General features: G+C 41.8%; 1 non-coding gene across 1 annotated transcript; it reads left to right on the forward strand.

Annotated features, from left to right (window-relative positions):
• Positions 1-10098: 10098 nt before the first annotated feature.
• Trnat-cgu lies at positions 10099-10171 on the forward strand. Its single transcript has one exon. It is a non-coding gene; the product is annotated as a tRNA-Thr (tRNA).
• The last annotated feature ends 13677 nt before the right edge of the window (positions 10172-23848 follow it).

The following is a 23848-nucleotide window of genomic DNA, read 5'->3' on the forward strand; positions in this document are numbered from 1 at the left end:
GCAACATTGAGAGACTCGCAAGAATAACGTCGTCGTGGTTGTGCGGTCACAATATTGGACTGCAAAGCGGGATATCTGTTTTCAAACATCCATCGTGTCCCTGTTTTTCTTACCTTTTTGTTTTCCGCCACAAATTTATGAACTATCCGTCCGGCCATTGACGTGTCTGTTCTTTTGTAGTCTTGGCAATTGTAATACTGGTCGTTGGTTATAGAATATGAGTAATGTGGTAAGAATATCTTACCGTCGCAAGTAAATGTGATGAATAGTGAGAGCAGGCGAGATGCCTCGTAGACCTCTCACAGAAATGAGTACAACAAATAAATGGGTGTCAACTATGTTACAACGAAGGAATTGTAGAGTCCAAACTTCCAAAGCGGAACGCAAGAGGCATAACATGTAGCAGTTGTGTAAGAGGAATAAGAGGTACGTACGTCTGGATGTCCCTTCGTTACACGGCGCTGTTGCAAACGGACGTTACACCACGATACAGACACAAATTTGAATACGTCGAACAGGCACGTCAATGACCGGACGGATAGTTCACAATTTTGCGGAAAATGAAAACACCAAAGTGGGGCCTAAGGGAGATTTGAACACGGATATCCCCATTCGCAAACCAACACCTTCACCACATGACTACGACGCCAGGTCAGCGGAAGTCGCCCAGTGTTGTACATGCTGATCTTGGACCGTTCTCTTTTCTACTTTGCTTCTTTTTCCACAGTTCAATACACCTTCTTCCTGCTTCCATGCTCGATATGTGTTCAGACTTTGACAGTCTGTTCAGTGGGCCATCTTAGCACTAAATCTAAGGGGGTTTCGATGAAGAGCTTTGGTTGGCAGCATTGTTTTACGTCCTATACTTTTTCACTGTGATCTCTCTCTAAATTTGCCAAGAATGTCATTTGTAATTATTTATTCTTGAATTCAGACTTCGTATTATTTTATTGTGACGAACAAAAGTAGACAGATTTCATCTTAACTACCGACTGTTACGTATACAGTGCGAAGATCTAAAAGTTCGTTAATCAGTCAGTCAGAAGTGTAGGAGATAATGAAAGTCAGAGAGAGAGTGTGTGTGTGTGAGAAACCTGTTTCAAGCATAAACAGGAAGGCCTACTGTGCAACCTTCACACAACTGCAATGAAGCTGTTACTGCAGTGACTAATATTGGGCGGTATCAGAGAGTTAAAACTGGACGCATCAGGCAGACGTTTTCCAAATTGCTAACACGTTGATTTAGTCCGCTGGGAGATCTGTAGTTCAATGAGGTCACCGTTTCACAGAAGTGTGAGTTTGATATAAAGGAAGATACACTTTTACTGTACAGTATTTTCTTTTCAAAGGGAACTGTTCATTTGTTAGTGTGTCATTCATTTGATTTACAGGAACTTGTACTTAGCTTTCACATATGCTTTCTAATGATGAATTAGGTAATAACTGTGTGGATATACCACTTTGTGGTTCTTGGCATTAGAACAATTATTTACTGTGGCAGAAAAGTACAGTGCAGAATTGATTATCCGGACCTTGTTTTTACGGATTCGCGATAATTCAGACTGTCACCCGCGAGCAAATATCTTTGTAGTGTGCGTGTGTGCACGGACATGCGCTGGCGCTACCCGCCCGAGGGTTTCGTGTACGCACGCTTCATTTTGTTTGAGTTAAACAGCGCACATTTCGCTATTGTTTGAGTTAGACAGCTGCCAATCGATCCCCAATTTCGCGTCTGTGCTTAAAGATGTCAAAGTGCAAGAGAGTGGTGTTCTAGCTTAAAGGTAAAATAAACATTATTGATTCATCAAAAATAAGGTAAAACTGGTCGTAAGTTAGCCGATAAGTATGCTGCAGATATTTGTATGGTAAGTGATGTTAAGAAGAACATCGATTCAGTTTTGAAAAACATCTGACGGGAGTAAGCATCGAAAAATGATGACGAAACCGAAAAATGAAATTTTGGAAGAAGCTTTGTGCTGTAGGATTTTACAAAAACTATCAACTGTGAAACCACTATCTGTTCCTTTACTCTGTGAAAAGGCATTACAGTTAAAAAGGTATGTGGCCATGAGTCGTTTGTGGCACGTAATGGATGGTTGTACCTATTTAAATCTCGCCATGGAATTCGCGAACTGAAAATCCAAGGTGAAAGAAATCTCAGCTGCTGCAGTTGCACCAACTTCTTTTAAAAAGAGTTTTTAAAAATAATAGGACGGATATCACTATGACTCGGACTTTGTTTACAACACATGAAACCGAATTAAATTGGAAATCATTAACGTCAAAATCCTTAGCTTCTTGGCGAGTGAGTTCAAATCTAGTATGTAAAAGGAATAAAAAGTGAGAACAACAGTAGTTTGCGCAAACGCTAACGGGGGCCATAAAATGTTTTTGCCCCTAATCGGAATATCAAAAAAACCCAGATTCTTCCAAAACATGAGGGTTCCCTTAATTCATAAAAATCAAAAATGGACATGGAATGCAGTGACTGGATAGAGATCAAATGAAACAAGTAGAAGAGAGAAAGTAACCTGGACGACTGAACCCAATTTTAAAAACTATGCCACAGTTTCAGTAACTACGTGCATTGATGGGGAAGGGGGAATTATATGTATCAACGTTACAGTTAGCTGAACCATAGGTGGAGCCATGTCGTGAGGTTATGTGTTGGGAGACCAGACTAACACACGATTCTTGAAGACGGCCAATAAAGTACCCTGCATGACAGCTGCTAATGAACAACTGACACGTTCTAAGGAAAAACTGTCCGCTGGTACTGAAGAACCGACAACTGCAACGGAACACCCTCTCAATCATAGTAAAAGGTAATGTAGGGGGTGGGTCGTGTTAACTGCAGCGAAACCTGTGCAAGGACGCTCTGTGTGCATTCTACAGTTCACGCAGTATGGTGTTTGACAAATATGGTTGTGGAACTGATTAGTGCGACGTTCCGTGGGGAACAGCAACACGTTTGCAAGATATCCTTTGAATGCCTACGTTCGTACATGAAGAGCTGGACTTCTCGAAGTCGATCAGAGTCTCAGTACTGTGGGCACAGAATGGATGTGCCAAAAAGCCTCATCTCATGAGTGTGAAAGGTCGCTGAAGGCGGAAATCGTATGTGAAAGGGTGCCGCTGGTCGAAGACGGACAACGACACGGAAAGAGGATCGAAACGTAGCCCTAGTGGCGAAAAGGAACGGACATCTCTCTCCTAGGTAGATCCTACAGACCTTGCAACCGCTTCCGGCACACTTGTCTCAGCCAGAATCATTTCGCGGCGCTAATCAGGCTTATTTGTATGGTTGGAGGCCTGTTAGATGCATCTCACTTCAACAAGGACATAGTCGATCAAGAGTTTCGTTGATTTTAGGAGCACGTTGACTGGGGTAGTAACATTTGTCCAGAGGGATGTTCTCTGACGAGTCCCGCTTCACGGTGGCAAGTGATTCTGGCCACCAGTTAGTGTGGGAAGAGAAAGGTTACACGCTACACATGACAGGCGCTGGCAACCTCGCTGTTTAGGGCCCTTAAACATCAACCAAACACACGATAGGATGTTCTAGAACTTCATCGGTATGGTCTAGGCGTTATTCTGCCAGCAGTCATTATGAACAATGTCCGAACAACGCTGTGCGAGATACAGTTACTGCTCTGCGTTATTTGCAGGGAGGCTATTCTGGATTATGGACGTCTCTTTAGCGGTAAATAAATGTAAATGTCGTGTGACTAGGGCCTTCCGTCGGGTAGACCGTTTGCCGGGTGCAAGCCTTTCGACTTGACGCCACTTCAACGACATGCGCGTCGATGGCAATGAAATGATGATGATTAGGACAACACAACACCCAGCCCGAGCGGAAAAAATCGTCGACCCAGGCGGGAATGGAACCCAGGCCCTTAGGATTGACATTCTGTCGCGCTGACCACCTTTTCTTTTTTTTAAATAATCTTTATTGAACAAACTAACAGTACATATATATACACAATGCAACAGTTCTTCAAGGTACCATTTAAATAAATACAAATAATTGTTAGTTAAACAAAAATATTAGAAAAACATTGAATACAACAAAATATAACGTATTAGACCTATTCTTTTTTCTTTCGTTGCATGAGAACGTGGATAAGGGTGTTGCATCATGTGACGGGTAGGCATGGCCTACCCCAACTTCGAGTGGGGTCAAGGAAGACGTTGCGGAGATAACTGGCAAAAGTTTGCCGATAGGGTGGTTTTCGGGTGAAGGTGCTATGCGCGGTCACTACTTTGTACCAGAAGTCAAGGGCTGTATGCGGACCACTCTGAAAGAGGTATTCTAAAGCCTGTCCTCGAAACCAGATGAGTGAATGGTGCTTAGAGAGAAGGTAGTGAAATGTCTGGGGCAACAACAAGAAATCTGGGTTTACCGTCGTTAGCGGGGCACGGAGGTAAAAGCCCACGATTCGTTGAATGAGGAGCCATACGATTCGTTAGAGGGGGCACGTAAGACGGTGCTCGTCGGTGTCTTCGAGCTGACAGTCAGGGCAGAGTGGCGAGGTGGCCAGTCCTATGCGATAAAGATGACTATTAGTCGGGAATTTGCCATAGACTAAAACATACCAGAGTGCTGACACAGAAGACGGTAAAAAGGGTGCATGCACACCCCCCAAACCGTTCGCCAGTTAATGTCGGGGTGCTGTAGCACCATTCGGTCGCAAGGGTTGGAGAACATACACAAACGATAATAATCTTTTGTACGGGGAGGACGGGTGACTGGAAGATGGGCCCGAACGTAGCTGAGTTCTATGAAACAATTGGCGACGTGGTACAATAATGGAGAAATAGGTGCCACGTTGATCGGTGGATCGAGAGAAGCTGGTCGGAGGATATCTAAGAGACTGCGTGTTTAGGTCGGGACAGGCCCCCGCCAGCGCCGCAACATCGTATGGACAAAGAGTGCAGAAGATCGTGCCCGACCGCTGACGAGTCCGAGGCCACCTTTTGCAGGAGGCATGTTAGCGTGTTGTAGCGGACTTTGAAAAGTGCCTCTGCTGACACGAAATATCCAAAGGCTGTTTGGATGCGGCGGCCAAGGAGTAACGGCATTGGGAGGATCTGGGCGACGTGTACCAGTTTAGGGGCGACATACATGTTGACATAGGACACACGTTGGAGTTGGTTTAAGTTACAGTAAACTTTACCGCAGGCATGGTGCAGAATCGACTGCAGAAGCCGCTGGTAAGCGAGGGCCACTGTCCGGTGTGTGGAGCTTGTAAATTCGATACCCAAGTAACGAAGGGTGGTCCTGACTGGGAGTGCGGTCGGCACCATAGCCGGGAGGCCGCACTCAGTGTACATCATAGTCCATTTACGGACATTATGAATGCTACCAGAATGACGTCCATAATGGTGGATGTATTGGATGCCGTCATTGAGTTCCGTGGAGGAGCAGGTGAGAAAGAGGAGGTCGTCCGCACCACTCAGCTACCGTGGGCTGACTCTTTAGGGGTGAGGTAGGTACATACTTTCTATATACGGACGGCAGTGCCCGCACACACAGGACCACTGAGGTGTCGGACACACTGGAAAGTGAAGGTATTGAACGTATGGAATGGTCTGCGTACTCCTCAGACCTAAACGATATGAGCATGAATGGGATGATCTTGGCGGATGTGTTTGTCAACGAACACAATATCCTGAATGGTGCAAGAAGTCAAAACCATCTTGAGAGATGAATGTTAGAATATCCCCAAAGGTCTCCTGAACAATTCATTACTATTCCCATCGTTTTTCTTTTGTTTGTATTATGTTTTAAATTGTTATTTTTCGTTTTACATTCAAATTTTTTTAGTTAGTCATTTCACGTATATGTATTTTGTTAATTGAAAATGACAGTAACTCATTTTTATACCAAGTCATTAAAGTAACGATAGTCTGTAAAGATATGCTTAAAACATAACGTTTTTACACCGTGCACATAAAATGAACGGAATTTCTTCACCCACGACGGAGAACACAATATAAAACAAAATTCAGCAGGATTTCAAACTACCACGAGTGATCCGCTAAATATCCTGATTTGTATCAGACATAATTCATTACATTTCTAAGCCTTGGTGACGATAATTGGTTCTGTATTAGCAACGGCAGCTTGATTATAGTGTTTCTCAAGTGGAGAGTGACATCAAAATCAGTTAGCAGAACTAGACCCGAAAACCTTCTCATAAAGCATTTGTCTATTCTGTCAATATTTGGTTTCAAAAAGCTAAAGTTCTGCTTATTATATTCCTAAGAACACGGATAAAAATTTAGAACAAAGAACGTATGCTTCGTGATAGGTTGTGGTTATCGGATGTCTCCTGCATATATTGTCAGCAATGTGTCGCCAAATGTATATAGACCAAACCTGCAGAATTTTTTCAACTCTGTTTAAAGACCATATAAACGGCTCGAATTCAGGACCAGCACTAAGAGCGCATTTACGCGACACCGAAGATCATACCACGGAAATGCACGAGAATATGCAAATCATACACTGAGAAACCAAAACATTTTGACCACCTGCTTAATAGCTTGTTTGTCCGTCTTTGGAACTAAATACACCACTGACTCTGATCATCATGAATCTGACGGTTTTTTGGTAGGTTTGTGGAGCTACGTGGAAGTAGATGTCTATGCACAGGTCATGCAATTTGGTCAAAAACGGGTCGCTGATTTGCGTACGCAGTGATAGCGCCCGATAGCAAACCAGATGTGTTCCATAGGATTTCCACCAGGTGAATTTGGTCGCTGAGACATCAACGTGAATTCACTGTAATTCTCATCAAACCACTGTAGCACGGTTTTGGCAGCGAGACACGGATAATTATACTGCTGAAAGACGACATCGCGGATGGGAAAGACATCAAGCATGAAGGGATGCAAGTTGTTCGCAGCTGTTAAGGGTGTCTTCGATTGCTACCACAGGTCCTATGCAAGAGCAGGAGAATGTCTTCCATGGCATAATACTACTCCCACCAGCCTGCGTCCGTAGTGCGGTAATCGTTTCGAGCCGCCGGTCACCTCGATGACTGCGTTCGTGAAGACGACCAGCGACCCCAGTGTAGCAAGAATATGATTCACCCCAATAACCAATACGTTTCCACTGATCGACGTTCGAATCCCGATGGTCCCGTGCAAAGTGCATTCGTAATTGACGATGTCGTTGGGTCAGCATGTGAACAGTTAGGGGTGATCTGCTGGAGAGCTACACGTTCAGCAATGTACGATGAACGGTGTGCTCCGAAACACTTTTGCTTGCACCAGCATCGAGCTCTTTCGGCAGAGACGCCATACATCACCATCTATCCTACGTTACAGAGCAGATAAGCCTCGGAACCCCATTTTCTGTGAAGAGTGTGAACAGCCAATCATTTAGTGCCTAGTAGTTGTTACACTGTCCTTCTACCTCCATCCATAGATGCTTACGACGGTAGCACTAGAACATTCGACCAGCTTTACCGTTTGAGAGGTTCTCGTTCAAAGTCTCAGCCTAATAATAATCTTCTCTTTGTCAAAGTCGCTTATTTCAATGGACTTCCCCATTTGCAGGCCATATCGTCGCTGGGGTGATCCCTCATCCGTGTCTGCTCCGCTTACATGCTTTTGTTACCGCGCTGCGTGCCCACAACGCCACCAGGAGGCGTCCAAGGGCGTGGTGGGCAGTAGTCATAATGTTTTGGCTTATCACTGATATTTCAAGAATGAGGGTAGCAGTCTTAGTATTTTAGAATAAATGGAGATATTCCGAGCCTTAAAAAATCTCCTGGGCCCACCTTAAACACTCAGACAGAACTGAGACGTAGGAATAGTTTCGAGAACCTTTACTACCTAAGCAGGTAGCCTATTGTTTTTATTTTTCGGTAGCATATTTTGCTGCATGTAAAAACTTTAACTGTTTATAATTTCTGAATTGATTTCCAAACTGCGTGGAATAAAATCCACTGTAAATGTTATTAGTGTGTGTCATACCGTTTGAAGAAACTAGCGCTTGAGAGATACAGAAGCGAGCGAGTGTGCCTAGACCTACGCCAGTTCACTACAAGTAGCGCCACATCTTCGTAACGCATCTGTGCGAAGCGTACAAAGTATAGCGCTATAGTGTCAGAGTGAAATTTTAAAATTGAAAATTGAAATAACTTTTGCAAGCTTTGTATGCTACAGGATATTAATGTTACAATGATTATATCTCAAAAGGATCAGATGCAAATGTTTCGTTAAATATATTATTTGCACAAATGAAAGTAGGAAACCAAAAATTATTCATAATGTGCAAATGTATGTCACAATCAAATGTTATTAGTCTAAACTTAATCGGAGGATATTCTGGCCAAAATCGGCATTTTTACGAAAAATTGTTGGCGCTAAATATTAGACTCGGAAAGTTGAAAATTCGAATGATTCAGTTTGATATAAAAACACTAACAATGTGACTCTTTTTAGCTACCTCCAATAGTTTTGTCGTTACCCACTAAAAACAAAATTAGGAACAGAAACGTCCCTATTCATATCAGATTAAATGTCATTTGTAAATGTTATAGAAAGTTCTAATTACAGCACTAGATTACATTAAGGAAATAATACATCTGTACCATGTTTCAATATTTTATTGTAAATAACAATCAGTACAGGTACTCTTAAACAGGGAGTTCAGAGGTCATGTTCTACTATCATTTCCGTTCTAAATATACTAGCTGGCGTAGTTTAAATACATTTGAGTTAAGACTTTTTCAGTAACTTAGTAACAATAACCAAGTTACCTTCATTCATATAAAAATTATGAAGATTGTAAATTGTTGCACAACAGGTTTATTAAATAATACGTGTCTGAGAAAACGACTATTTAGATGCTGCCTAGTGCAGCTGACAGCAGATGTTCCGTTCGGCGGTCTGCGACCACACATAAATTCAACCAGATAAGCGGGAGGAGAGCTATCAAACTGTTCGGGTCAGTCAAACGTCGGCATATGCTCTCCATGGATGACATCACAGCTGGACACCTACCAAACGCACGTCTTCGGTAAAAGTAGAAAGTTCACTAACGAGGACTGTACACCGTCCTGGATCGCTTCGATTTCATGGAAGTAACTGTTTGTGTGCCGCCCGTAATCATTACAAACCTCCGTGGCAAGCAGTGAGATTATTTTCGACTTTTGTGGCGATCAGTTAACTATGATGATTAAAAGTTAGGTTCAAATGGCTCTGAGCACTATGGGACTTAACATCTGAGGTCAACAATCCTCTAGACTTACAGCTACTTAAACCTAACTAACCTAAGGGCATCATACACAACCATGCCCGAGGCAGGATTCGAACCTGCGATCGCAGCAGCAGCGCGGTTGCGTACTGAAGCGCCTAGAACCGCACGACCACAGCGGCCGGCTAAAAGTCAGGGCGATAGACCATTTTACTTGGAACTTACCACTGTTTCCTCTGAACTGCTAACAGGGCTATTCCTGATGGGCACATTATTCAAATGGTTCAAATGGCTCTGAGCACTATGGGACTCAACTGCTGAGGGCATTAGTCCCCTAGAACTTAGAACTAGTGAAACCTAACTAACCTAAGGACATCACAAACATCCATGCCCGAGGCAGGATTCGAACCTGCGACCGTAGCGGTCTTGCGGTTCCAGACTGCAGCGCCTTTAACCGCACGGCCACTTCGGCCGGCGGCACATTATTATTATTAACAGGAATATTATTATGTTTGTGCATGTGAACTTTAACTGAATATATTAATCAGTTAGGACTCAAAACTTTTATTTATAATCATAATTCCTGATCCTGCTGAGTAAATAGCAAGTAGGAACATTTTATTTCAGTGAGAACAAGAAGAATGTGGACTTGCAGACTGAAAATTATGGCCAGTATGTTCCCAATCGCTTTCTGGCTGACCGCAAAAATAGTTTTTAAGCTCTTCTAAATACGGCGACTATACTCCTTAATTAGAATCCACTAATCGCCCCACAGCGGGATTTCTTGTATTACTTTTCCATCCACAAATCGCCCATATTTTATATCACTTGGTGATTTAAATTGGAATTTACTTTTACGTACAGTACCTCCCCCTCTTTCACGACCGAGCGAGGTGGCGCAGTGGTTAGCGCACTGGACTCGTATTCGGGAGGACGACGGTTCAATCCCGTCTCCAGCCATCCTGATTTAGGTTTTCCGTGATTTCCCTAAATCGCTTCAGGCACATGCCGCGATGGTTCCTTTGAAAGGGCACGGCCGATTTCCTTCCCAATCCTTCCCTAACCCGAGCATGAGCTCCGTCTCTAATGACCTCGTTGTCGACGGGACGTTAAACACTAACCACCACCACCTCTTTCACGCTTCGCCCTTTAATGAACTAAACCCAAATTCCGTTAGCTTTTGTTAGCTTTTTCGGAAATCACCGCCAATACGGTTTTCCTTATGGTTGCTTGCATAGTCCTCTAGTTATTTCTGTGTTACTAATAGCTATGTCCACATAGCTGCCAGTTCATAATATGGTATGTTTTTTTCTGGTAGGGCTTATTTTATTAACCCTCAACCAAATACTCGTTTTATTTGGTCTTAGGGAGACTTCCTTGTTGTCAGTTTGACAGACGCTTGTAGCGGGTTTTAATTTATCAATAACAGGAAGGACGGCGAGAGGCTTGAGGACAGCATAAAATAATGGTATAGACACTATTTATGTAAGTACACAATGTACAGGAGTTTTCTTCTCCGTATAGAAATAATTATTATGCCAGTGAAATAATTGTAAGATTTTTCCTATCTAATCTCTGTTTAGATCACCTAGATTGGCGTGAAACCGGTTGTGGTTCTACAGCTACGATTTTTTTGCTTTTTATAAAGATGTGGACATTTGTTTGCGGTTGAAGGTAATTCATAATAATATGTTGAAACTTTAATTCCGAGGGGGATTGTAAGTAGAGAGTAAAAAAAAGGAAGATTAGGAGAAATAGTATGTAAACATAAAGTAGGAGACAGGTATTGACAAGGGAAATTTCGGATACAATTGTATACGGAGCACTTATCAGTCATAAGAAATTGTTAATTTAAGAATGAAAAGAAGGTTCTATACGCTCGAGACATTTGGAAAGTCTCATAGAGTGAAAAGTCGTAATATAGAGATTTTAGTGGAATGTTTGAGTTTCCATGCATTTGCAAAGGTAGATGTCGACACTGACCACACTGCATTAGTTATAAAATGTAGATTAAAATGTTAGAGATTGGAAAGGAAAGTTATAAATTAACGGTCTGGTACCTGGGTACGCTAAAACAACCAGAAATTGTTAAGAGTGGTTAAATACGCCGTACTGTATGTTCAATGGTCTTTCACAGTGTGCAGTTTCAACCGTATTATGTATGTTCAATATGCACTCACGTCCTATAATACGACAACTGATCTATGAGACCAGAAGTACGTTTTTCGGTTGGTGACATTTCACAAACAGGTCACACATATTTTAACACTTCAACATTCACTTTGGAATGAATATAGACTCGAAATAATGATTGTGTAAAGTAAATGAACAATTAACAATCAAATGGGGGAAATTTATTTCAAAAAAAGTTTAGTTGTTCATCTTGAAATTTAATTTCTTTCCCAATTTATTCTTTGGCTTCCTTTACTACTTGCTCAGTGGACATGTTGAATAGCATCGGGGATGGGCTACAACACTATCTTACTCCAGTTTCAACTACTACGTCTCTAACATGTCTTTCGACTCTTACAACTAGCGTCTGGTTTCCGTACAAGTTATATATTAACTTTCGCCCGCTGTATTCTACCGATGCTACTTTCAGAATTACAAAGAGTATATTCGAATCAACATTGTCAAAATCTGTCTCTAAATCTACACAAGCTGTAAACATTGGTTTGCCTTTCTGTAAGCTACCATCTAAGATAAGTTGAAGGGTCAGTACTGACTCGCGTGTTCCAGCATTTCTCCGGAACTCAAACTGATCTTACTCACTGCTATCTTCTGCCAGTTTTTTCCCACTTTTCTATAAATAATTCGTGTGAGCATTTTGCAACCGTCAGTTATTAAACTGACAGCTCGGTAATATCAATGCACGTCAGCTTCTGCTTCCCTTAGAATTGTAATTATTACATTCTTTTTAAAGTCTGCAGGCATTTACCCTATCTCATACATCCTGCACACCTGGTGGAGCAGTATCGTCATAGCTACCTCCCGCAAGTACACACATCAAAAAAGTTTCGCAGCCCGGTTCCCAGAACTCCTGAAGATAGACGTTGACTGTAGATATTGCATCACAGACATATGCCCTTTGACTGTTCAGAGATGTCACTATACCCGCCCAAAGATGTAAACAACCATGCACGAGCAGCCCCTATTAGACGGACGTGGTCCGACAGCCGATCAGTTCCAGTCATTCCACCGGGAAAGAGGTATACGGCTCTTGTTGTCTGTAGCTCAACCATGAATAGACAGTCAATACCGCGGTTCGATCGCGTCCGCTTTGTTATTTTGCGTCAGGAACGGCTCTCAACAAGGGAAGTGGCCAGGCGTTTCGGAGAAAACCAAAGCGATGTACAGAGATAGGAACTGTCGATGACATGCCTCACTCAGGCCGCCGAAGAGCTACTACTGCAGTGGATGACCACTACCTACGGGTTATGGCTCAGAGGAACAGTGACAGTAACTCCACCATATTGAATAATGCTTTTCGTGCAGCCACAGGACGTCGTGTTACGATTCAAACTGTGTGCAATAGGCTGCATGATGCGCAACTTCACTCCTGACGTCCACGGCGAGGTCCATCTTTGCAACCACGGCACCATGCAGCGCGGTACAGGTGGACCCAGCAACATGCCGAATGGACCGCTCAGGACTGGCATCAAGTTCTCTTCACCGATGAGTGTCACGTATACCTTCAAAATGGCTCAAATGACTCTAAGCACTATGGGACTTAACATCTGAGGTAATCGGTCCCCTAGACCTAGAACTACTTAAACCTAACTAACCTAAGGACATCACACACATCCATGCCCGAGGCAGCATTCAAACCTGTGACTGTAGCAGCAGCGTGGTTTCGGACTGAAGATCCTAGAACCGCTCGCGCGTATACCTTCAACGAGGCAATCGCCGAAGACGTGTTTGGTGGCAACACGGTCAGGCTGAACGCCTTAGACACTCTGTCGAGCGAGTGCAGCAAGGTTGAAGTTCCCTGCTGTTTGGGGTGGCGTTATGTGGGACCGACATACACCGCTGGTTGTCATGGAAGGCCTCGTAACGGCTGTACGATACGTGAATGCCATCCTCAGACCGATATTGAAACCATATCGGCAGCGTATTGGCGAGGCATTTGTCTGGGATAGATTGAAAAGGACTGTTTATGGAAGACACGACCAACGAGTCACTCTGAGGGATCTACGCCGAATCGGCCTTGAGGAGTGGGACAATCTGGACCAACAGTGCCTTGATGAACTTGTGGATAGTTTGCCACGACGAATACAGGCATGCATCAATGCAAGAGGACGTGCTCCAGGGTGTTAGAGGTACCAATGTGGACGACCACCTCTGAAGGTCTCACTGTATGGTGGTTCAGCATGCAATGTGTGGTTTTCATGAACAACAAAAAAGGGGGAAATGATGTTTATGTTGATCTCTATTCCAGTTTTCTGTACAGGTTCCGGAACTCTCGGAGCCGAGGTGATGAAAAACTTTTTCGAAGTGTGTATATCAGCTGCTGTAAGGGACTTGTTTTCGCTTAGGCCTTGTACCGAGGCCTTATATAATAGCAAAAGTAAGGGATAATTAATATAGACAAGAAAGTAGAAGTTTTTCAAATGTGATGCCGCAGAATAATGCCGAAGATTATCTCGGTTGATCGAGTAGCGAATGGAGGCGTACTGAATGAAACTGGGCCGAAAAGAACCGTATGGCCCAATACGGAAAGTACACGTAAACAGGATACATTTGAGTCATCAAAGAATGTTAACTTAGCAGTGGAGGAAAGTATGGTACGTAATAGCTATAGAGTTGGATCATGGCCTCTTTACACTACGGTAAGCAGCTTACGCATTTAGAAAATTGCGCACAATGGTTTCCTATGTATATGAAACTCAAAGCTTCCGATCAGCATGTTTTTCCGGTTTATTCTTACATCTGTGACACATAAACTCGTAAAGAGGAAACCATTCAAAAACTGAGCATTATAGAGGGGGAAGTAGAGCAGCTCCTATTGGGAATTCGAAGAGATACAAGGAAGTAAACAAGTAGCTCATAGAACAGACTGGAGTAGAAAACGTATTTTATGACAGCAATGAAAATAAAATGAACGTGGCCTGGAGATTTATATAGAATAATGATTGGCAGATAGTCCAGAGAAGCCCTTTAACTGATTTCCGAAAATAAGAAAAAAACTAGCGACGTCATAATGGAGGTGGGTAGGTAAATTAGAAAAAAATCAGAAGTAACATAAATAAATACAGCTAAATGTATGGAAAAGTCTTGATGAGGCATTTATACAGCAGTGGATGTGAAATTACAGTGATGATAATCATGATAACTTGCTTCTGCACAGTCAGTGCAGTAAACCACTTTAAGGCAGATAGTTTCTGATATGTAACCAGCAGACAAGTTAGCAGTTGCCATTATTAGGTGATATGATTAATATTCTGATTTCTTTTTAACCGGATCCTAGGTAGGTTTCAAGCGGTCAAGTATGTTATGAACTACGTAGTTTCGATAAACTCGAACACGGCATGAGGAAATGAGCGTTGTTTTCTGCGACGTCGCTGAAAAAGAGAAGATTTCGCAAATTTAGTCATCATGAAGTACAGAAACACATTTTTTTATTGCTTCGTTGAATGTATGTCTGGGAGTGTTTACTTTCTTTTAAAAATCATTTATTCATGAAGCTCACCTGCCTGACCTACTCACACAGACTTGAATTCGCATGTGTAGAAATGCCTGATTCACGTACTCATAATATCAAACGGTCGGTTCCGGCTGTGGCCACTACGGCAAAGCTTAATTTAGATTTACAAGCAGTCTATAGAGCAATTATAGCCGCTGTTGCCTGTCCCCATTCACAGAGGTTCTTAATAGCTGTAGCAAACTACTGCCGCTGTACGCATAATCCTGTTTCCACCGTTAAGCACTCTAGGCTGAGTTTGCACATGTAACATGTCTCCTCATTCAATTCCTCACGTTTCCTCTTCCTATGCATATCATCGGAACTTAGTAGCTGGGGCTTGTGCAAGTATTACGCCATTTTCTTTAAGCTGGTATTAACTGTTCCCACTACACTGTTTTTCCTGAAAATCGTCAATATGATGCTAACCTAGTAGGAGTAGTAGCCCTATACACCTGTGGTGGATCACTTTCAGAAGGATACTGTGAAACGTCCCCTTTGAACAATTTATATACGACTGTGCTTAACCTGACACACAATATTTTTAGCGCAACGCAATCTGACTTTCAGAATTCTCTACAAAAGAATGGCCCTGACTAACATTAAACTATACCTTTCACAAATCACTTACCTCACAAAAAATCTTCGCTGCTCAAGCTACTGCAATACAGCAAGCGCCACTACTGCCAGCTAAATAAAAGATTCAAACTACTAAAGGCACTAACTACTGATAGGGATAGTTAGCAAATGAAAGATATTAATAGAGAACAAACAATGTATTTACCTTAATATCATGACAAGTCATAATATATATATCAGTTCATGACAAATTGCAAACCTCCGCCATCTCTCTCCCCACATCCACCACTGCTGGCGGCTCACCTCCAACTGCGCAACGCTACGCGCTGTTCACATCCAGCTGCTGCTGCCCAACACTACAATGGCAGACAACAACGCAAACTAGCCACAGACTGCCCACAGCGCAGCCAGTGATTTTCATACAGAGGTGGCGTTACCAATGAAAAAACCTAAACAGCCTACTTACATAGCCCCCATGCTCCCCACAAAAATTTTTACAAATAGGATTGGGCAGTGGCCAATACAGAATTGAAAAAAATTTTTCATAATTACAATAACAAAGAAATCAAATGCACACACTTATTGATACAACGTTGGTCAAAAGCTAAAAATTTCTCACAGTCCATAAAGACAGTCCACATTGTTCATCACAGTAAAATAGTGTTTTTCTCAAAGTCTGAGCAGTAGAAGAAAATGCACACGGAAGTAGTGGATTTCCATGCAGTCTTGAAGAAGTAGTGTTGTCCTTCCAACGGAAAGTCAGTGCTGACTCTCGACATGCTGACAGGTAATGGGCCACAACAGAGCAAACCCACTGCAGAGTCAGTCGAAGTTTTGATGAATATTGGTAGGTAGGTCATCACAGAGCAGACCCACTGTAGTCCTGGTAGAGATTACGGTATTGGTGGGCCACCAGAGGTGCAGACCCCACTGCAGTCCTTGTAGAAATAATGGTATTGATGAATCATCAAAGATGTGGACCTACTGTAGTCCTTGTAGACACGGCCAGCAGCCATCTGTTGCGACTGTGCAGGTGCACAATCACCATCGAAGAGTCTTGCGGAGAATATAGCAAGTCCATAAACCACCCCTTGTCCACTCACAAAAAATTTGTTTGACATGTCCTTAGAACCAGCAATGCTGTTATCCAGTCCCTTGCGGAATTATTAACACATGTGCAAACACTAACAGTCCCAACTTCTCACATATTGTCCATATACTATGACCAACAGAAACGTGTGCAGTGAAATGTAACTAACAAGTTAATAATATCATGAACTGGTGACAATTACAATTTTATAACATAAGAATACAATAACAAAGGTACAAAATACATCATTAAAAACATAACAATATAGATAACATTTGTAGAAATAGGGGCTTTACAAAAAAATAGAAATATACATATACGTCAGTGTTACAGGAATTATGACATGAGTACATACATAGAAGATCAGAATAATTATTGAAACATCAACTTCACACATGAGCATTTAAACAGAATAAATAATGTGTAAGCATATTTATAAGGTAAATAACATATTATGAATGCCAATTATATTTGAGGATGACAGTATTCCTCATCATAGTGAATGTAGCTTAATATTAATAGAAGAAAAATTCTATGAAACTACACAGAGACAGGAAGAAAACAAATACACAAGGGTACACAAACACGTACTGGGATAACACAAAAGGAAAGGACAGGGTTCGTTTTCAGTGTAACATTTGGTACTGCAGTCCAACCCAAAACTTCATATATCTTTCCTCTTATTTCATCCTTTGTTTCCACCAAAAAAATCTTATCCAAGCATGCTTTCTGTATTCTGTTCATATTTCTTTCAAAATAATTATTTCTGATTGTACAATACTCATTTGGGCCCAAATCCTTTTTATATAACTTCGCAATGCATTCTTTACCTATTCTCCATAGTCAGTTTCTCATATAGTCTACCCCCTCTTAAGCTAACTTAAATCTACTGAGCTCAGATGCTAAACTAAGGGACGAGGCAATGCAGCAGCACGTAAAACAATTATTATAAACAGCAATGAAAAAAAATGGAAAATTGCAAAGCAAGCTACAGTATAAATTAGCAAAAGTCAAATTCAATAACACTATGCCTGGCAAACAGCAGCAACTTATACCTAAACATGACATAGCGCAAGCAGAAAAAATATTACACTAAAATGGCCATGTCTAATACCTATGTCACATCTTAACATTAGAGTGATGCATCAAAATTTATTCTACAAAAGAAATTACCAAGTACTTGAAAAGAAAATTATGTGTTACTGTTATTAGTTCCTTCTTATTGTTCTTTCCTTTCCAAGTGCTCCTTTTTTTAAAGAATGTGGATCATAAAATAATTATTTAATAGATCTGTTGACAGAAAGTGTTCACATTAGCAAATGCATTTTATTTTATAAAAGCAATGCTGCAACACAGCTGAAACCAGATATCAAGTGAAATAAGCAACTACGAAAAGCAAAGTATAGAAATATCATTCAGTAGTCATGTGACATTTCATAAGTTAGTAGAAATTCTCTCAACTCTCGTAGAAAGACGCTTGTCGTAATCAGGTGTGCAGATGTAAAAATATTTCCGAGGATAATGGCCTCCCCTTTTTTTTTGTTCTACCTGTGCCGCTGAAAAGGGCTCGCAATAATGGCTTTTTCTCCAGGCGTCTGACACAGCTGGGTGCCCGCGACGCATTACGTGCAGGTGGTCACTTAACTTTCTTACGGAAATATTTACGACAGCAGTTTCCGCTACCGTGGCAGTCATATAAAAATATTTCACAGGTCAAGAATTAGCGTTGCAAATCTGTAGAAACAAAATGCTATTGATATAACAGTGTCCAAAAAATTTTCGTCTGCATTGTAATACATTCATGCATATACACACACATTTCATAACTCTTAAAGTACGATTCTTGGTTTCCAACAACCTTTTCATAAATCAGAGTCCCTAACCCCTACTCCTTATTCCTTACCTTATTACACATATACATATTCATATTCATCAACACGTCTTCAATATTTCATCATAATAGCTACATAGCATAATCAGATTCCTCATATAGCATCAGCTTATTTATCATAAACATACCTCAACAGCATAGTACACATCGTCGTCGTAATAATAACATCATAACACTTCAGTCAAATCTCAAAATCGTCGTAACTTCCTCCAATAATTTCTAAGCCTAAAAAAATTCTCTGCTCATGGTAAAAGTGTCAGCTGCCTCAAACGTACTTTAAAAATCATGAATCCATTACCAAATATATCATTCAAAGCTCTCATAGTATCACAATGATTCCGAAAAATATGAGCGTTTCTCAAAGTGCAGACAAAATACAGTTTCATAAGTGTGAAGTTACCCAACTGTGTATTGCGTAAACATGTGTCACTGATGTAGAAAAAAAATTTTTATCTCTCAGTTAAATGATCAGATAGCTGTGTAATTTGTGTGTTAGAGAAATATGGTACCGATGTGTAAAGTTGTATAAGCAAATACCATATTAGCTAGGGCTCCTTGTGCTTGCCAAACACATGGTACATAAAGTAAGCATGTACCCCCCTGAGGATTAATGTAATTATACCCTCAGGTGTTACAGATTACAGCAATGAAATGAAATGTATCACTGAAAACTTTCTTTGTAATTCAAAAATCTTTAAAAATAAATGTTTTAAGTACAAAATTAATCACTGAAATGCGTGTCCTGTAGCGCTAAATGTGCATATTGTTGTAAGATAATCTCTGTGAAAGTGTCGTAGTTATTTTCCTCCAAAAGCTAAGTTCTGCAGAAGCCAATGTACTTACCTCATGATAAACAAAAGTGAAATGCTTTGCATAGAGATATCTTAGTTATTACGCTTATTGTTGTGATGATGAAAGTACTGTGCTGTAACGTATTGTTGTGCTATGGAAAAGGCTGTCTCCTTGTAGCTATACCACAAAAGTTACTACTAAAACATATTTTACTTTGCAGAAGAATTCAGAAAACTGTGCAGATATAAAACAGAAACACCGCAAAATCAACATTGTAAATTGTCACTCATTAGTAGCGTCGTGATAAAATCGTGTAGCTGTCACATAAACTAACTATTGTCTCATCTGGTATCTCACAGAAAGTACTTTAAATTCAGAATGTATTTTCAAATAAACCTAAATGTTGCATTAAAATCTCATTAGCAGTACTGGTAAATGTTCTAAGTATGTGAGCCTTATAGTCGTTACGTAATCGTGCAAGGAACAAGCAAGAATGTACACACACAATAACACTGTGACGTCTGTATGAAACGTCCCCTTTGAACAATTTATATAGGACTGTGCTTAACCTGACACACAATATTTTTAGCGCAACGCAATCTGACTTCCAGAATTCTCTACAAAAGAATGGCCCTGACTAACATTAAACTATACCTTTCACAAATCACTTACCTCACAAAAAATCTTCGCTGCTCAAGCTACTGCAATACAGCAAGCGCCACTACTGCCAGCTAAATAAAAGATTCAAACTACTAAAGGCACTAACTACTGATAGGGATAGTTAGCAAATGAAAGATATTAATAGAGAACAAACAATGTATTTACCTTAATATCATGACAAGTCATAATATATATATCAGTTCATGACAAATTGCAAACCTCCGCCATCTCTCTCCCCACATCCACCACTGCTGGCGGCTCACCTCCAACTGCGCAACGCTACGCGCTGTTCACATCCAGCTGCTGCTGCCCAACACTACAATGGCAGACAACAATGCAAACTAGCCACAGACTGCCCACAGCACAGCCAGTGATTTTCATACAGAGGTGGCGTTACCAATGAAAAAACCTAAACAGCCTACTTACAACTGAACATGTCATGGTACCGCAGTTTAAAACCAAAGAAGTTAAAAACGTTGTCAATATATACATGAATTTACATTTTAAAAGGTCTAGTTTCACAAGGATGCGACTAGTCGTCGGCCATGGCGTTATAGTAGAAACCATCCTGGCATTGGCTTGAAGTAATTTAGGGAAACCGTGGAAGCTGTAAATTAGGATGGCTGGATGGAGATCGAAGACTCCATAATCCTGAATAGAAGGCAAGTCTGTTTAAATCTGCGCATCCTCAAATGGTTTATCCACAGTAAACAAAAATTTTTTACACAGAAGTTATGTCATAATGTAAAACGTTAGTGCTATCTGGCATTTCATTTCTTATTACCAGACACTGCGAACGCTAACATACACATTACACAAATTATTGCATAATGTGACTTTATATATCAAGACCACAGCGAAAATGTTTTGTTCCCTTTTTCAATACCGCAACTTCCCATCTTCTTGCCTGAAAGCTGAGTCTCAAAAGCCTGAGCCTAGGGGGTACATTACTTAATCTCGCAACAGCAACAGGAGGCTGCCGCAGTTAAACTGAGAGCCATTGAGCCCCCAAAGTGAGGTCGTGGACCGAGATGACAGGCAAGAATGCCGTCAGTATCTAGGCATTCTCACCAACCCGTCCGGTGCGACTCACGCGACCGCCTACCTCACCCTCCAGCCCTCCTATTGGTGGGTAGAGGGCGCTTCAGTGGGGTCTCTTCGTCAGCGATACTCAATTACGCAACATAGTGGCCCTGTTCAGCTGTACTACCGTGGGATCATGTTCACGTGGAGAGAGCGGGGGCGTTATGCAAAACATCCGGTACTATGCCTAGCCTGGCTCAGCCACTGTCCTACCAAAGAGACACCACCGTATGTCATATAAAAGACAATTAAAATTGAGAATTCGAAAAAAAATTTGGAAACCGGCTTTTCCTCTCATTAAAACTGCTTACCTCGCACATTACCTACCTCTTCCGTGAGAGCTACAAATTATAGAACTGGATCCTAATGTCAATGACTCTCGCAGAAAGTTCTGACGACTTTTACGGTAATATGGGACCTTAGAAACTTTTGGGGAATTAAATTATAACAAATCATATAAAAGGGGCATTGTTTACAAGTCATATAATGTTTACGTTTATTTGGTTTAGACATTTGTGGAAGTCACGAGTAGAATGGCCACATACAACTTGTTACAAAATCAAATAAAATGAAGCAAACTGAAAGAGAAGTGGTCCTCTGAGTTGGGTTTTGATGCGGGGTTGCTCGAGGCGGGCAGGCGCAAAGTGGCCTTAGAGCGCGCGGCAGGGCTCGGGCGCCGCCGTGTGGGCGTGCAGTCGAAACCGACAGTGGTGGTGCTGCAGTAGGGGGTTCGGCAGCCTCGGTGAGTACGCCTCGCGGATTGTAGGTGACTTCAATACTTAAGGACGCGGTTCGCATCGGTGGAGGGCCCACGGAAGAATTCAGGGTGCGGAGCCATTTAAAAAAATAACATTAGAATAGTTAGTTGTAACATAAATGCCACGTGATGGCTTTGTTGAACAAATGAAAATAATGTGACTGTAGTTTACAAAACTGTATAATCATCTACGTTTCTTAATAAAAACTGCAAGATAATCGTTGTCCCTGATACGTAGAGCATTTAATGTTGAAATACAAATATTATTCGATACACAATTATCCACTATAGTGACACTGCATGACTCCAAGGCAAGACACAAAACTTAACCAATTAAAAGGAACATCAATGTAATAACACAAAACTTTAATCTCTGCGTCGTAACACAAGTGAGGCGCATTCCTGAAGCGTTCCTAGGTATATACGTGATATTTGCTGTTCGGATATTGGTTGCGTCGGGTTTACAAAATTCACAATAGCCAAGGGTATTACAGCTCTATTCAATACGGCAAACAAGGATTACAGTTACAGGGAAAGTTTTAGCGCTGGGAATAGTCACTCGGTGCCTGTAATCTGTATCGTTCATTCAATGACACTTGAAACTGCGCGATCAAGCGTGAATTGTCCGTGTTCTTTAGCTAATAATTCGTTACAGTCGAGTCTTACAAGGGAACCTCCCCATCGCACCCCCCTCAGATTTAGTTATAAGTTGGCACAGTGGATAGACCTTGAAAAACTGAACACAGATTAATCGAGAAAACGGGAAGAAGTTGTGTGAAACTACGAAAAAAATTAGTAAAATATACAAACTGAGTAGTCCATGTGCAACATAAGCAACATCAAGGTAATTGTGAACTAAGGAGTGCCGTGGTCCCGTGGTTAGCGTGAGTAGCTGCGGATCTAGAGGTCCTGTTGATACCATTCGTTGTTTAGGAATAGATTTTTCATCTGATCTCCGGCGTTCAGCCACCATCAACTGCCGACGCCTCCTTTTAATGATCAGAGCAGGTCTTATGGACCATCGCCTTCGATCCCTAGATATTCTCCAACGAGTTCGATATGTCAATATATATATATCGCATCCCGAGTTCCCCATGTAGCACAAGTTCTACCTTTCCCGCTTACTGCGGCACGTCGCATGTTGGCAGCGATGGCATCTTTCGTCAGCTCTGGGCTGTTGTTCAAAGTTAACTATGCAACCCTTACTCTTCCCCGTGAACAAGGTGGGATAGATCTGTTTCACGTGCCGGATAGAGCTCGCGCCCTATTTGTCAGCTCCCAGATGACGGTATGGACACGTTGCCCAAGGAGCCTCACTGCTCTCCTCCTGTCGGTATATTCGCCGGTCTCACTGTCAGCCCCAGTGATGATCTCGGATGTTCCGGCCAAGTTCCATTATATACGGTACTTCTTTCTGGAACTCAGTTATCTACGCCTCATCTTACCAAGACAGCTGTTACTCAAGACGAAGGCAGTATACAATGTCCTCCAATTAGGTCGTCCACCTAACCCGATTGAACAAAAGTTCCCCCAGGTTGACTGGCGTCATGTATGGCGCGCGGTGTTCGCCAGTTACCTTGACACGAATGTTCAATCTGTCTGGTCCCTAACTGTCAGTGGTAAGCAAATCAACCAATTTCGCCTTCATCGTATCCACCTCGTCCAATCACCTCTATGCTCCACGTGTGGAGTGCCAGACAATGATGAACATCGGTTTGTTTGCGGACCGGCGGCGGAGGTTTGCCACTTGGTTCGACGTATTGTGGCTTTTCTAACGCGGGACATTCCGGACCGGATTACTCCCCTTTCATTATTATTTCCGGAACGTGACTATTTTCCTCGGACAAAGACCAATGCTGTGAATTGGATTCGCGGACATGCCATTCACTACTTATTTGTACAAACTGTAAACTCTGTACTCGATTTTTGGACATACCTCAATGACCGTCATTATGTCGTTGTCCGCCACCCAAAATACAGACAATTTTTCTCGAACTTCCTTGGGAGTGCTTTCCACGAGTCGCCTCGCAGCTGGAATGTGTTAAGCCGAGAGAGAAGAAGGTTTCCTGTTTGAACCAATGAACATTTCTGAACAATTGAACGGA

Source organism: Schistocerca americana, chromosome X (genome assembly GCF_021461395.2).
Source record: "Schistocerca americana isolate TAMUIC-IGC-003095 chromosome X, iqSchAmer2.1, whole genome shotgun sequence".
NCBI classification, from domain to species: Eukaryota; Metazoa; Arthropoda; class Insecta; order Orthoptera; family Acrididae; genus Schistocerca; species Schistocerca americana.